This window comes from Nyctibius grandis, chromosome 10 (assembly GCF_013368605.1).
Source record: "Nyctibius grandis isolate bNycGra1 chromosome 10, bNycGra1.pri, whole genome shotgun sequence".
Lineage (NCBI taxonomy): Eukaryota > Metazoa > Chordata > Aves > Nyctibiiformes > Nyctibiidae > Nyctibius > Nyctibius grandis.
This window is the reverse complement of record NC_090667.1, coordinates 13995693-14003848: the sequence shown is the minus strand read 5'-3', so window position 1 is coordinate 14003848 and position 8156 is coordinate 13995693. Positions and strand designations below refer to the sequence as shown.

The 8156-nt window shown below is 51.8% G+C and overlaps 1 pseudogene; it reads right to left on the bottom strand.

Annotated features, from left to right (window-relative positions):
- Window positions 1-1281: 1281 nt before the first annotated feature.
- LOC137668068 (uncharacterized) lies at window positions 1282-5012 on the bottom strand (annotated as a pseudogene).
- Window positions 5013-8156: the final 3144 nt, after the last annotated feature.

Genomic DNA, 8156 nt, shown 5'->3' with positions numbered 1-8156 from the left:
ACAGAATGTGCTTAATCCACTGGGCACTTGGAAGTCATGAAAAGAATACTACACGAAGGCAATGCCTTTTTGTTTCATCGTTTAACAAATATGTCAATCGACAATTTGACGGACAGAAATAAATTCAAACAAAATTAGTCTTCAGACATTAGTTTAAAATACTGCTTATTGCTTTTTCAAACAGAAAGTTGTAGGCAAACATAGTATTTATCTCTCTCATGAAAGTTAGTACCTGAAAAATATGGCCGCCCCTCATACGGAAATTTCTATTTTAACAATAAAGCAAACTTAAAAATATTGTTCCACACAACAAATAAAACAGGACACGCTTACATCACGCGGGTGGACAGCTTCGTTCACCATCTTGATACGTATCTTAACAGTCTTGGCAAATATTTAACAATATCTTAACAATCTAAAGAGCAACAATCTAATGAGAACAGAAACTTAACAATATAAACGTATCCCAGGCCATGTTGGAGGGTTATGGCTCTGGGGGATCAGAAGAAGGAGGTGATCGTCCACGATAGCAAACACAAGGCCAATGACAGTTACAGGATAAATTATAACCATAAAAAACAGAAGATCAAGTATTCCAATAATGATTAAAATGATAATTAAAAGGAACAGTGTGATTAGAATCATAATTGCAGCTCCCGGGTGCCAACCCACATTCTGTCCCTTTTTTTAATTCTTACGGCTCGTTTGGCTATTCGCACGCGGAGTTCGCCCGCCCTGCGCCGCGGACAGAGAGACCGGTGGCCACGCTGCCCTGGTCTGCTGGAAGTTGGGGTCTGCATACGCAATAGGAAAATGGATTTCCACGCCCCCAGCCAATAAGGAATGTTCCAGTACTTCTCCCCGCAAGGGCTGGAAGGCGCCATTTGTGGTTTGGGGAAACAAATCTGCGCAATGAGACCTAACAGATATATTCTTTAGATTTGCTTTTATGTCTAGCGATGTTACTTTGATCACCAAGGATACTTGCAAATAAGTATAGGACCCTGACAATAGGCGGATCTGTATTTTACTGATGTATTCATTTCACTCAAAGCTGTCAACTTGTGGTGCATTTCTCGGTTGGTTTAGCAACACAACAAACAAAACAAAAAAAGAAAAGCAAACAATTTGGTAAGGTAGATGATGTTTTTCATAGTATTGGAGAATAAGCTTCAATATTCACCATTACTAGAAAGTTCAATAATTCCTTGTTTTGATGACAAACTAAAAATTGTCTGTAAAGCGGAAGGGTCTTCACAATTATGATGATTCTGCCAATGGTTACAAAGATCCCTTTTTCTTCATTAACTGCTTGCATAAGATGCAGTTAGAGCCTGCTTTGGTTGCCAGACTTTCAGGCCACCCCGAGAACAATTCCTCCAGCCTGCCTGTGGGTAACCCATCCATGAGGTCCCTAGGGACACCTTTCTGCTGCCCCAGAGACCATGAGGTGTTTCGCCTATTTGGTATGTTTCTCCCACTAGGAGATCTAGGGGGAGGGAGCCTTGTGCTGCTGCCAGGGGATTTGATTTCAGTACGCCGCAAGCCCTTTGATTCAGATCTCACCAACGAGGTATTAACTGGGCCATATTTCCGCCCATAGTTAATTAATTCCTGGGCGACCTCCCCCCACGTCCACACTTTTTGTCCCAGGGTACAGCGATCTGGGGTTACAGCTCCGGTTAAAGCAGCTGTCACCCGTGCACTCTGAGGGGTATTTCTGATAGTGCTTTGCAATTGAATTCCTAAGGGTTTCAATGAATCAGGCAAACCTCTAACCAGGGGAGTCATCCTCTCAGGATCTACCGGTACCATCACTGGGGATTCCTGCCTAAACTTCAATTCCCCATCATGCATCATCTGCAAACAAGCCGCCTTTTGCACATTCTCCACAAGCTGATCCACCGAGCCTGTAAGCGCAAGAGGATCTCCCCTTTCCAAGGGATTTAAACCTCCAGCCCAATAAGCTGCTTGCTGGGTGAGAGACCAAGGGGCTCTATGATCACCAGGAGTCAAGAACACGCCAGGTGCCCAATATCCCTCAGCTTCTTTCACTCAACATAATCTGATCTCCGCCAGTTAACGACACTCTCCATACATACTCTGTTTCAGACTCCGTCGGATTGCGCGAATATTCGTTTTTCAACTTAGCCAATTCAGTTGCTGTATACGGCACCTCCTTAGTGACCATTCTAGGGTTATCGTCCTCACTATCCTCATAAGCATATTCCACCTTGACCAGCGGTCGAAGGGGTTGCGGAGGATTTTGCGGTAAATCATATCGCCTCCTCGCTTCCTCTAGTTCTCCATTGGGGTACAAACCATCCCTTTTGTGACAATCACCATGGGATAGGGCTGCATCAGTTCCCTGTTGACGATTCCGTCCCCCCTTGCAGTCACAAACAAGTAACTTTTCTACAAAAGCCTCCTGCAAACACCTTACATTCTCTTCTTCCTTCCCTACTTCATTTTTTCTTTAAATCTGCCACCTGCTCCTGCAACGACTGCACCAAAAGCTTTAGTGCCTGCGGCGTGTGTGTCGGGTCTTCTAGTTCCTGATTTCTAGTTTCAACAGCCACAGCCAGACTTGTACCCAGGACGGCGCAAATCAGGGCTTCCCCCTTCCCAGACCGACATCTCGTGTCCTTAAGCAGGACGCGGGTTCGGTCGGTGACCGCCTGCAAATTGCACTAATTCTCGCGCGCCCACGTGGTACCGGGTACCGAGGGGCGTGCCTCATACCCCTCCAAAAAGTCAACCAATACGTTAGTCTCCTCCGTGCTTAGCACGTGGCTCTCGACAACAAAAGGAAAAACAAATCTGCAAGCGGTTTTCCAATACACAAACGGTTTCACTACAAAACCCCAAACCACACGCGAGCTTCCAAAAAGAAATCCTAATGCACAAACAGGTTTCACACAAGATCCTCGTTACCAAGCAATTTTTCCACACAGAATTCGGAAGCACAAGTTACAAAGTTCTGATAAAGTTCTGGTCTACAAACACAACAAGCCGGGGGTGGGGGTGTAACCGTCTCAGGGAGGTGGCACATAAATCTTCACAAGGCTCTGGTTGAACAGGGATTTTCGTCACCCAACCCCGACCCCAAGCGTCCCTGAGAGGCACACACAGAAACCAGAACTCCACACACAAGAACTCCCACCCCTTACGTCCCTGAGAGGTGAACACGTAATACAGACACGTGTACAGATCAGACCAATGCGCGGTACACAGGAGAAACGAAGCAAAGTTAAAGCAGATGAGAAGTGTGCAAGCGAAGTTATAGCAGGCGAAGGGTGCGAGACGAAGTTTAAAGCGGGCTGGAGGGCGACACTGTCGCTGTAAGGGATCCTGCCGACTACGCCATTAATGTCAGGGCCCGAGTTAGATTCTGGGCTCTGAGAAGGTTCTTTGCCACCCCAGAGAGCGACATTAAGACACAAACGAAGTCAGATGCTGCCACTCAGAGCGCTTTATTGAATGAGAGGGCCGAGAGAAAACGAAGCGACAGGAAAGGTAGGAAGTGAGAGGAGAAAACTAAGCAGGAGAGCGGAGAGAGCAGCAGGGCTAGTCACCACCACGGACCCAGCGGTGTGCCGTCGGTCCTCGTTGGTTCTCAGCAGTCGGGGGGGGTGCGCATGTGGTGGGGCAAAACGGCCTCTTTTATAGAGAATATTTGCAGAGTCACGCTGACGTGGAGCCGCCAGTCACAGTTCCGGTTCCTGCGCCGTAGTATTGGCCCATTGCCAGGCTGTCGCCCGATATCCCGGACGGGTCTCTCCGGAGGGGGTGGAGGGCTGCAGGGCAGAGACGTCACTTACCCCTAGTCGGCGACTAACTTCTTGCCTCAGAAAATGTCGTACACGATTGCAAACTTTGAGATATTCATCTGCTATTTTGTGGTCCCCCACAGTGGGGTCCACCCATGGGAGACAGTCCTCCCACAGCGGCTCCAGCACGGCTCCCCCAGGGGGCCCCAGGTCCTGCCAGGAGCCTGCTCCAGCACGTGCTCTCCACAGGGTCACAGCCTCCTTTGGGCCCATCCCCCTGCTCCGGCATGGGGTCCTCCATGAACTGCACGTGGATATCTGCTCCACCATGGAGCTCCATGGGCATTAGGCGGATTTCGCTCCACTATGGACCTCCATAGGCTGCAGGCGGAAATGTGCGTGGCAGGCGGAGACGGGCTGGGGACATGGAGATGAACTGGGGTCATGGAGAAGGGCTGGGACGTGGAGATGGGTTGGGGCTTAGAGATGGGCTGGGGACACGGGGATGGGTTTGGGCCATGGCTATGGGTTGGGGACATGAAGATGGGCTGGGAACAAGGAGATGGGCTGGGGACATGGAGATGAAATGAGGACACGGAGATGGAAAGGGACATGGAGACGCACTGGGTTTTGGAGATGGGCTGTGACGTGGAGATGGGTTGGAGACATGGAAATGGGCTGGGACAAGGAGGCTCAGCCAAGGAGCAGGCAGGATGAGGCATATGAATCTCTAGAGACGTGTGCTGGTCCTGGACATACCCACCCGTTGGACACACACCTCCAGCAGACACAGAAAGCCACCCATGGGACAAAGAGCCCCAGCAGACACGCACACCCACCCCTGGGGGACACACCACCAGCAGACACCGACACCCACCCATGGGACACGACACCAGGGGACACACACCCGCGCACAGGCACACCAGGGACACAGAGTCTGTTCGTTTGTTCATTCCAGCTTTATTGGAGCCAGGGCCACAGTGGTGCCGTGGCACGGATGTGGTGGCCGGGCACCTCGGCGACCCTGGCTCCGCAGTCCCCCAGTGCTGGGCTCAGCTCAGTAGCGGCGGCGTCTGCGCCTCACCCGCCGGCGACGGCTCCTCGTGCGCCGGCGCCTTCGTGCCACAGCCCGCCGTGGGCTCCTCGTGTATCGGCGCGACGACGGCGCCCGTAACGGCGGCGGCTGCGGCGGCGGCGGCGGCGGCTCCTGCTTCGTGTCCTGGTGCGCCGGGCCCGCGCCATGGTGGGGCGGGTGACGCTGGTGTGCAGCCGCCCTGTCCTGCTGGGGGGGACTGCAGCTCTGCGACCCCGTCCCCTTTTATAGGGGCGCCGGGGCGCCGCCCTGTGTGACATGGGCTGACCTCATCAGTGACATCACAATGGCCCCACGGTGACGCCCGGCCACGCTCCGGCTCCCAACTCTCGGTCCGCGTGGCCGGGCTGGGAGTGGTGACGGGCGCAGCCGCTCAGCATCGCTTCCGCCCCCTTGTCGAAGCCAGGGCCAGAGCTGGCTGTTGGGGGAGGAAGAGGAGTGTCCCATGAGCCTCGCCACGGCTGGACCCCGGGGACACCCATGGGCGCCATCGTCACCCGCTCCATCATGGTCCCCCAGGCTCCGGAGGACACACTTGTCATTAAAGCCACCCCACAGCATGGCCTCCAGCCTTCCTGGTGCCACCGACCCCCACACACTCTCCCCCCAGCCCTTCCCCGGCCCCCGGCGCCTGGCCCCGGCACATGACACTGCTCCCCTCAGCCCCGGGGATGGGGTGCTGGTCACGGCTGGGGTCGCTCCAGCCACTCTCCCAACCGGGGGCTGCTGCACCCAGCAGGCAGGAAGGAGGCAGGGGGCAGCGGGGAGCCCGTACTGGGGGACACCGTGCACTGCTGTGACCGGAGGGTGATGCCGAGGGCTTCGGCGCAGCTGGCGAAGACTCTGCAGTGGGTTGACCTTGGCTGCACGCTGGTGCCCAGCCAGCCGCTCCGTCAGTGCCCTCCACAGCCAGATGGGGGAGAAAACATGAGGAAGGGCTTGTGGGTGGAGACAAGGGCAGGGAGACACTCCGCAAGTGCTGTCACGACAAAACAGGCTCAACTCGAGGAAATTAATGCAATTTCTTGCCAATTAGCAGTGAAGTAAGATAAAGAGAAACAAGAACAAACCCACAAAGCCCTTCCCCACACCCCTCCCCTTCTTCCCAGGCTCAGCTTCCCACCACGATTCTCCTCCTCCTCCCCCCGAGCAGCTTAGGGGGATGGGGAATGGGGCCTGTGGACACTTTGTCAGACGCTGTCTCTGCCGCTCCCTCCTCCTCACACTCGTGCCCTGCTCCTGCATGGGTGTCAGGGCCCGAGTTAGATTCTGGGCTCTGAGAAGGTTCTTTGACACCCCAGAGAGTGACACTGAGACACAAACGAGGTCAGATGCTGCCACTCAGACCGCTTTATTGAACGAGAGGGCTGAGAGAAAATGAAGCAACAGGAAAGGGAGGAAGTGAGAGGAGAAAAGTAAGCAGGAGAGCGGAGAGAGCAGCAGGGCTAGTCACCACCACGGACCCAGCGGTGTGCCGTCGGTCCTTGTTGATTCTCGGCTGTCAGGGGTGGGCGCGCGCGTGGTGGGGCAAAACGGCCTCTTTTTTAGAGAATTTTTACAGAGTCACGCTGACGTGGAGCCGCCAGTCACAGTTCGCTACCACTCACAATCCCGAGGGCGTGACAGGTCTGGTTCCCGCGCCGTAGGATTGGCCCATTGCCAGGCTGTCGCCCCGATATCCCGGATGGGTCTCTCCGGAGGGGGTGGAGGGCTGCAGTGCGGAGGATGTCACTCACCCCTAGTCGGCGACTAACTTCTTGCCTCAGAAAATGTCCTGCACGATTGCAAACTTTGAGACGTTCATCTGCCATTTGTGGTCCCCCTCACCACCCCGTGCCTCAGAGTTTGCTACGTCGTCTCACGTCGCTGTCTTCAGGATCCCGTGGTGGTGGGAGAAGAAAACGATAATAGGTAGCAAAGAGCATTTAAATGTAGAGGGGTTCTTGGAGGAGAATGGTCATGTAATGAGCCAGAAGTATGAGAGTATGGAGTGAGGGCCTAGCTGCGTGACAAGAGTCATGTAGCTAGTGTCAACAAGCCGACCTTGGAGAGATGAGGAAAAACAGTAGCTGAGCAAACAAGAATTGAGGGAGTAGCCGGTGGGAGTCGAACACGGAGGAGAAGAAACAAGAACTGATGGAGCCAATTAAGAAAGGACCAGTGGCAGAGCAGTGACCAATCAACACATCAAAGAAGAGTATGTTTAGTAATATTAACCAGTAGCAATGCACATGCTTACAGCCAGGGAAAGTACAAAATGTCTAAAAGGGACAGCTTATGCTTAATAAAGCGTCTTCACTTTGATTCACGTTGCATTGTGTGGAGGCGTGCTCCTTCTCCTCATTTAAACATACAACTTTTTACAATCAGTTGGCTAGAATCCTAAAATTGTAAACAATCAACAAGTTCAAACAGTTTGTACAACTAATGTCTTCGGTTGGCATATCCCATGGCACCCGGTGATGAGGTAGGTACAAGTTGCATAGTATTAACAGGGACAATACACAATAAGAATAACATTAAACAACCGCACAACATATTAAAACAGAATGTGCTTAATCCACTGGGCACTTGGAAGTCATGAAAAGAATACTACACGAAGACAATGCCTTTTTGTTTCATTGTTTAACAAATATGTCAATCGACAATTTGACAGATAGAAATAAATTCAAACAAAATTAGTCTTTAGACATTAGTTTAAAATACTGCTTATTGCTTTTTCAAACAGAAAGTTGTAGGCAAACATAGTATTTATCTCTCTCATGAAAGTTAGTACTGAAAAATATGGCCGCCCTCATACGGAAAGTTCTATTTTAACAATAAATCTGTCACTGTTTAAAGCTGGGCCAGCTATTAACCCGGTGGCAGACGCTCTCTGTTAACCCTCTCCCCCCCACCCTAAGGGAAAGGGAAAATGGAGAGAGACTTACGGGTTGGAAAGTTAAAACACTTTTAATAAACTATAGTAATGAAAAAGAGTATAATAGTAATAATAGAAATAATCAAATATATACAAATATATACAAAACCAAGATCGAGAGCTTGGAAATTCTCCTCAGGCAAAGTTGCTCCCCCCAGCACGGGCAGAGAGGAAAATGCAGTAGCTCCCCCTGCCATCACACCTGCAGGCTTTTAACTGGAGAATTGGCAAAGCTGGTACCAATCAGTGGAAGACAGGAGGGCCCCTCCCTCCTGGGCCCCACCTCCAGGAGGCAGTGGGTTACTGATAAATAGGAAAGTGAGAATGACTTGTATGGGATGGAATACCTCGTTGGTCAATCTTGGGTCACCTG